This window comes from Larus michahellis, chromosome 7 (assembly GCF_964199755.1).
Source record: "Larus michahellis chromosome 7, bLarMic1.1, whole genome shotgun sequence".
In the NCBI taxonomy this organism is placed as follows: domain Eukaryota; kingdom Metazoa; phylum Chordata; class Aves; order Charadriiformes; family Laridae; genus Larus; species Larus michahellis.
Genome location: NC_133902.1, coordinates 44446448 through 44452894, shown reverse-complemented (window position 1 = coordinate 44452894; position 6447 = coordinate 44446448).

The window sequence follows — 6447 nt, the reverse complement described above, 5'->3', positions numbered from 1 at the left end:
AAAGTTATTTGCCTTTGTTTTCCTTCTTTTTATTTTTCTACATTTATATTTTTAAGGCCGCAGTCCACTTAAGATTTGTGTACATGCCTAATTTTATCACTGATAACTCCATTGAAATGAATCTATCTCCGAAGTTAGACATGTGCATCAGTCTTTGTAGATACAGCAGTAAATATGTAAATATTACAGGAATAAAAGGCAGATGGTAAACAGTCTTAAAAATCTACCAAGCACGCACTGGTTTAAGCTAAAATAGTGTCTTTAAAATAGGCTTCATCATAACTTGAAAGGGTCCAGAGAACAACAGAAAAAAAATAGAAGTTTTTTTTAAATTACATAAGGAGGAGGTTGAGAGATTTATTTCATGTGTGAAAGATGATTACCAGGAGCATGACAACGGCCTACAGATGTGTACGTTTTGTTAAAACATAGATGCATGTCAGAGAGAGAAGACAGAAGATGATGGGCTTAGTTTGCAGGTACAGATTTCTTTGTTAGATTTTCAGGTAGCCCTGCTGTCACAGATATTTCGGGGATGTCTCAGATCGCCGAGATATCTCAGGAGGTTATATAATTGCTGTCACTGACCTTTGTAAGAACAGGTTTGAGAAACATCTGTCAGTCAGGCACATCTGGGTATATCACCATCTAGGATACCTCTAGACTTTCCCTTTTCCTCCTATGTGGTGTAGCTATATTATTTCTTTAATATTTATCTAAAGATTCTTTGAGAGACACAGTTACTCAGAAAAGAAATACTTACAGAGATGTCATATGGTTTAATCAGATGGTGAGTGTGAAATTCAGAAAAAGTTTATCATCATAAGTAAATAAAAGGCTAATTCCACGTCTCACGGACAGTGGAGAAGAACAACAAGGAGTATTTCCCAGAGCAAGTAGATGCACTATGAGATGTCTGCAGAAGGATTTAAAACTGGAACATTTATTTATTTGACAGGAAAAATGGACACAAGTCCTAGAACATGCAAAGGAGAATCCAAACTATCTAAATTATCTGCACTATCTAAATTACATTTGCCATATTCTAAGAACAAAAACCACAAAAATTTAAAGCTATTGAACAACAGATGTCCCTAGATTGTAATTCAACAAATAGAAAGGAAAGAATATGAATTCACTTTGTAATGAACACCAATATAATTCCTTAACTATACATATTCAAGGTTATATCAGAATTAAAATAATAAATTCTTAATCTCAGTACTAATAATTTGAAAATGATTTTTTTTTCAAATTTACGCAGTAGTTCTCCAGCTTTAAAAATTATATTCCTATTGTAATTTCTAGATCGATGGAGGGAATGTGTGAACCCTTCCTAAAAACTGCCGTTCACAGCTATCAGGTAGGTATTCATTTTATTATTTTAAAGTCATACACCATTAAGCATCTGCATCTCATAAATTCAGATACATTATGCTGTAAAGGCTACAGTTTTGCAAGTGACAGTAGCTTTCTCTGGTTGTACATTTTTTGTGGTTAATTCCGTGTTTGGACATTCACTTTTTTTCCCCCACAGTTACTTCTTTTCCAAGAAAATCATTGTAGGAGTGTTTCTAGCCAAGCTACTTGAAAAAGAGTTTCAGAAGTTTTACCATGTAAGTACTTCACCAGGACAGTACCTGTTTTCCCTCTGAGGAATTTCTGGAGGTGGCAGTAGTCCCAGCACAGGAACTGTGTTGTATAACCCCATTTTCACTCAGTCTTTTAGGCAGTTTACTTATTGTTAGATTTTTATTTGTTTGTTTGCACTGAAATGGTCTGAAACACAGATCCCATTTGAAAGAAACGGGTAAACACTCGGCAAATATGCGATCTCAGTAAAACAGGGAGCTGAAGGCAGCACTAATTGTCCATATGCCATTCCCTTCAGGAGACACCAAACCATAGAACTTGTGTACAACATGTGTTTATGTGTATTATGTGTTTAATATTATAGAGCAGAGCTGTCTCATTTTTAATTGCAGCCAAGGCAGCCATGCTCCTTCACAGCTGTAGTCTCTCTGCAGGATTATTCATTACATAATTCCTACCTTGCCAAGCTGTTCTTAATTAGTTACCTTGCTCACTAGCGAATCCTCCAATGGAACGCCTACCTGTATACATTTATATATATTCTCTATTTACTAGCTCATCTGGTGTGGCATGTAAAACAGCTGCAGTCCTTCAGATCTCATTATTGGCAATCCTCAGCAAATCTTTAATATTAGTCAAACATTCTATGATTACCAGCTGTCAAGTATATATGTGCACCTTATACAATCACGGTAAAGCCAATTTTAGGAAAAAAATCTAGCTATCCATTGTGCTAAGCCTCCTGAAGAATTTGACGTGCTCTTTGCTGTCTGGATAGACTTTGGTGTTGTTTTTTAAGATAGCACTCAACAATGGAAAGTCTAAGAAAGTTTCTCCTGTTGTTCACATGCAAATAATTATTAATGTAAAAACCCCACAAACAACCAAAAATTACAGGAAAACCTCAAAGTACATAATTGACTTTGAATAAGATATTATACTTATTATTTGTTTTTAAAGAAATGGTGGAATGTATGTGCCATTTGAGAAAAGATTCATAACCAGGGAGCGCCTAACACCTCCATTACTACTTACTATCTGTTATTTTTATTAGAAAGTCAGTGTTTTACAAAAAAACCAAAATCACCCCATCCTGAAGAATTTCCAGAGTTGGTTTGAGGCACCAGCTGAGTATAACAGAAAAAAATAAATGAATAAAGCACAATGTAGCAATGCATTAATGATGAAAATTGCCAAATTCCTTTGATATAACAGAAGTAGGATTTAAGGGGGAATAAAGATGCTATTCTGCAAATCTGTGTAAAGAGCACTTCCTTGTACAAAAGGAGATGCGAGTGGATTGACATCCACAGAAACGCGTTTTTTACGTAGGGCAGGTGCTGGACCAGCAGTAGGTCTGAGGACCAGTGGGCCTAAAAGGCCAACATACCATAGTTTGTCGTAAGGGAATAACATGACAGAAGGGTCACAAAATAGGTTATGAAATAACCCTGGTTTAATGTTCAAAAAATATTTATAAAAAAAATAGATATTTCTAGGAGGTTTGTTAGATGGAGTAGAAATGCGGAGCCACTAATAGATGCAGGCTCAGGTACACTATTACTACACTACAATACAATAATTATCGGTAATACTATAGTAACCCATCAGTGCAGATCCAAGTTTGTTTTTCTAGGTAAACTGTAGAAAAAGAACACTCCAGACAACAATAGCCAAATTGGATGGTATTTAAATAGCCAAATACAGGAAGCAGGTATTTATGAATTTGAATGAATACATGTGGGCTACCACAACATGGAATGTGTAATTAAACTATTTGCTTCTTTTCGCTGTGACAGATCACAATTTTGTGGGTCTGTTTGAGTTTCAAATTAGCGTTATTAATGTCTGTATGTGCCACTAAGGCTGCTGCTTCCCTGACACACTTAGCATCCTTAGAATCCGAGTTGGAGGTCAAACATGCAAACTGCAGCACGTTAAATAACAATTATGAGTAAACCCTAAGATGTATGCTACAAGAGATAGATGAAGCTGAAATAACAGTTTCCTGGAGTAGGCTTGAAAAAGAGAAAGGGAAAGTGAAGGAGAGAAACCAACAAACATTTGAAAGCGCAGCAGGGAGTTTTACATAGCGAAAGGTTTAGGGCGTAACCTTAACTGGTGGACGGATCGGCATTGCCTGCTCCCATTTTCCTCCCAAATATGATCACAGACTTGTTTCAGGTAACAGAAGGCCAGTAGTATTGCCATGGAATTCCCAGGAATAATGGTGAGTGTAGCAGCCATGATATAAAACCTCCTTCCAATACACGTAAACCCACCAAACTGTAAAGAAGGGAGAAGTTATGCCATCAGCACAAGCCAACCAAAACACATTTATGTGACTTAGAAGATAAATATTTTCTCCTACTTCTACAATCTTCCAGCATGTATATTTATCAGATGTCTCAACAGCGACTTGCAAACACACTCACAGTTCTTTAAACAATGACGTTTGTCCTAGCCTGGTCTGGTGAGTTTGAAAAATTGTTTTATGTAACTAGTCAGTTTGGGCTTTTGTTATTTCAAACAAGTTGGAACACATGCCTCTTCGCAGCAGAAGTGCTTCAATTTTAGTTAATGTTTGGTATGTAACGGGATCACAGTATAAGCTAAACTCAACTATTGATAATTTAAGTTATGTATTATTTTTGGATGGTAATTTGTCTCTAAATCTGCAGTCGCTCTGTTCTCTCAGTCTAGAACCCCTACTGGGGTCATATTAATTGTCCTTTGTTACCTTCACTTAGTTATTTCTAAATCCAATTTAAACTTGCCCTCCTCTTTGCATGAACTCTGACAAAGTTCAGCTGAAGCTTTCTTTGTGTCCTAATAACATCGGTATTCAGAGTCAATGGTTACATTATCATCTTACCAGGAATTCTGTTTTCTTAGAATTATTCTCACTTTTTAAGTGTCTTGGTTCTGTCTGGCTTGTAACTATTTGAACATTATTTTATGATATACAGTATAATAAACATTGAGCTGTATGTTTTACGTAACTGTTTAAATAGCTAATGCATCTGCAAGTATAATTTATGGGAGTAAAAGAGATTTGATCAGAAGCATTTAACTTTGCACAATTAACACTTTCAGCTAAGACTGTACAGAGAGGCTCTTCAGAACAGAAAAGCAGAAAAACAGTGTTGAAATGTCAGAAACATAAGCAAAAATTTTCAGTGTAGTTTAAAACATCTCTTCACTGAAAAAGCCATACAGTTAGTCATGATTTTTGCCTTTTCTGACTGTCCTGAAACCCATCTACTGAAAAGATCTTTTCAAGTTGTGAAGTTACTTCTTTGGAATTTTAAATGCTTTCCAAATTCCCAAAAAGGGGACAAATTTGAATGTAACAGGCTATACGGTGAGAACAGAGCTTAAGGGTAATTTACTATGGAAGCAGCTTTAGTTTAACAGAAAAATGAAAACTGCTTCTCTCAATCTTTGGTGTCATCAACGACCTGGTGGTTGGACTCAATGATCTTAAAAGGTCCCTTCCAACCTAGACATTTCTATGATTCTATATGACAACAATTCAAATCTTAATCAGATATCAAAAAAAAGGTATTTAAATCAGAGCAAGCTAGCCAATCCCCGGTGTTGATAGCCCTCTGCATGATTTACTGTTCAGTGCTTATCAAAAACCCCACGAATCCACTGCAACAAATAAAGAATTCAGCTCTACTTGTAGACTTTTTGTAGCAGGTTTAGATCCTTATCCTGTGCTTCTTATTGTGTACCACATGAAGTTATCCTGAGAACCACTTGCCTTGAAGTCCTAAGTTTTTAAAAACCCCAGAAAAAAGTAAGGCGCTACTAAAATATAACCATCACAAGGAACCATATGGCATAAGGAACCAGAGAAATAGAAACTGGGTGTAATTTAGAGCTTTGCTGAGCTGCAACGCTGCAGGGATTGCCACCCCAATGTCACTGTGCCCTTTTAGTCTAGAAGGCCATCGTAATGAAAAACAACAAGATCCTTCAAGCATTAATCCCTTCACAGACACTTGCTGGTTTGCCATGAGAGTGAAGAGCCCAGAAACATCAGTTTCACTATTGTAGCCTATCAGAAATGCAAAGACAAGAACTATTAAAAAATGACAATTCCTCAAGAAGATTAAGTCCTCAGTATGGAATTCAGCCTAACTAAGGAGGTGGCCAGGAAGCGGAGTGAAAGCTTTTATTTCAGCAAGGAAACCTGAATTACATCCAAGAAAATCGCACTTCCTCTGCCCTCGGAATTCCAAGAAACAATGTACTTATGCCAAAGTTCACCTGCCTCTGCCATCGCTCATGGTCCAAAACACAGTTTTGCCACCCAAATCTGTTATTTTACCCCCAGTTTAACGAGAGTCCTACAGCAGACAAATCCTTTCTGGGTAATCATCCAGCTGTCACCATTCATTTGCAAGTCAGCTGGATCCATGAACCGTATTGCACCTTGCTGCTGCTGGGAAACAGCCAGTGCTGTCCAGGCATAATCCCGTAGGGATAAAGGCAGCATCTCAGAAGGGTATGTATACAGCACATGGCAGAAAGCAAGATTTTCTGCATCTGCACCATTTTCAAGGCAAACATGGAGTGCTCATCCATATTGTTTCCACGTGTTGTGATGGACTTGGCAGCGTTAGGTTAACGGTTGGACTCGATGATCTTAAAGGTCCTTTCCAACCTAAATGATTCTATGATTTTGCTTAGCAAGGGATCTCGCTATGCATTTGTGCAAGAGAAGCACTGGCCAACAAGAGCGTCTGATAAAGCCTGTGAGGACCTGACTGCACTCCGAGAGAGAGGTGGTCCCAGATTCTTTGGGTTCAGGCTACAACCAAAGCCCACCACGCACTGCCTGGT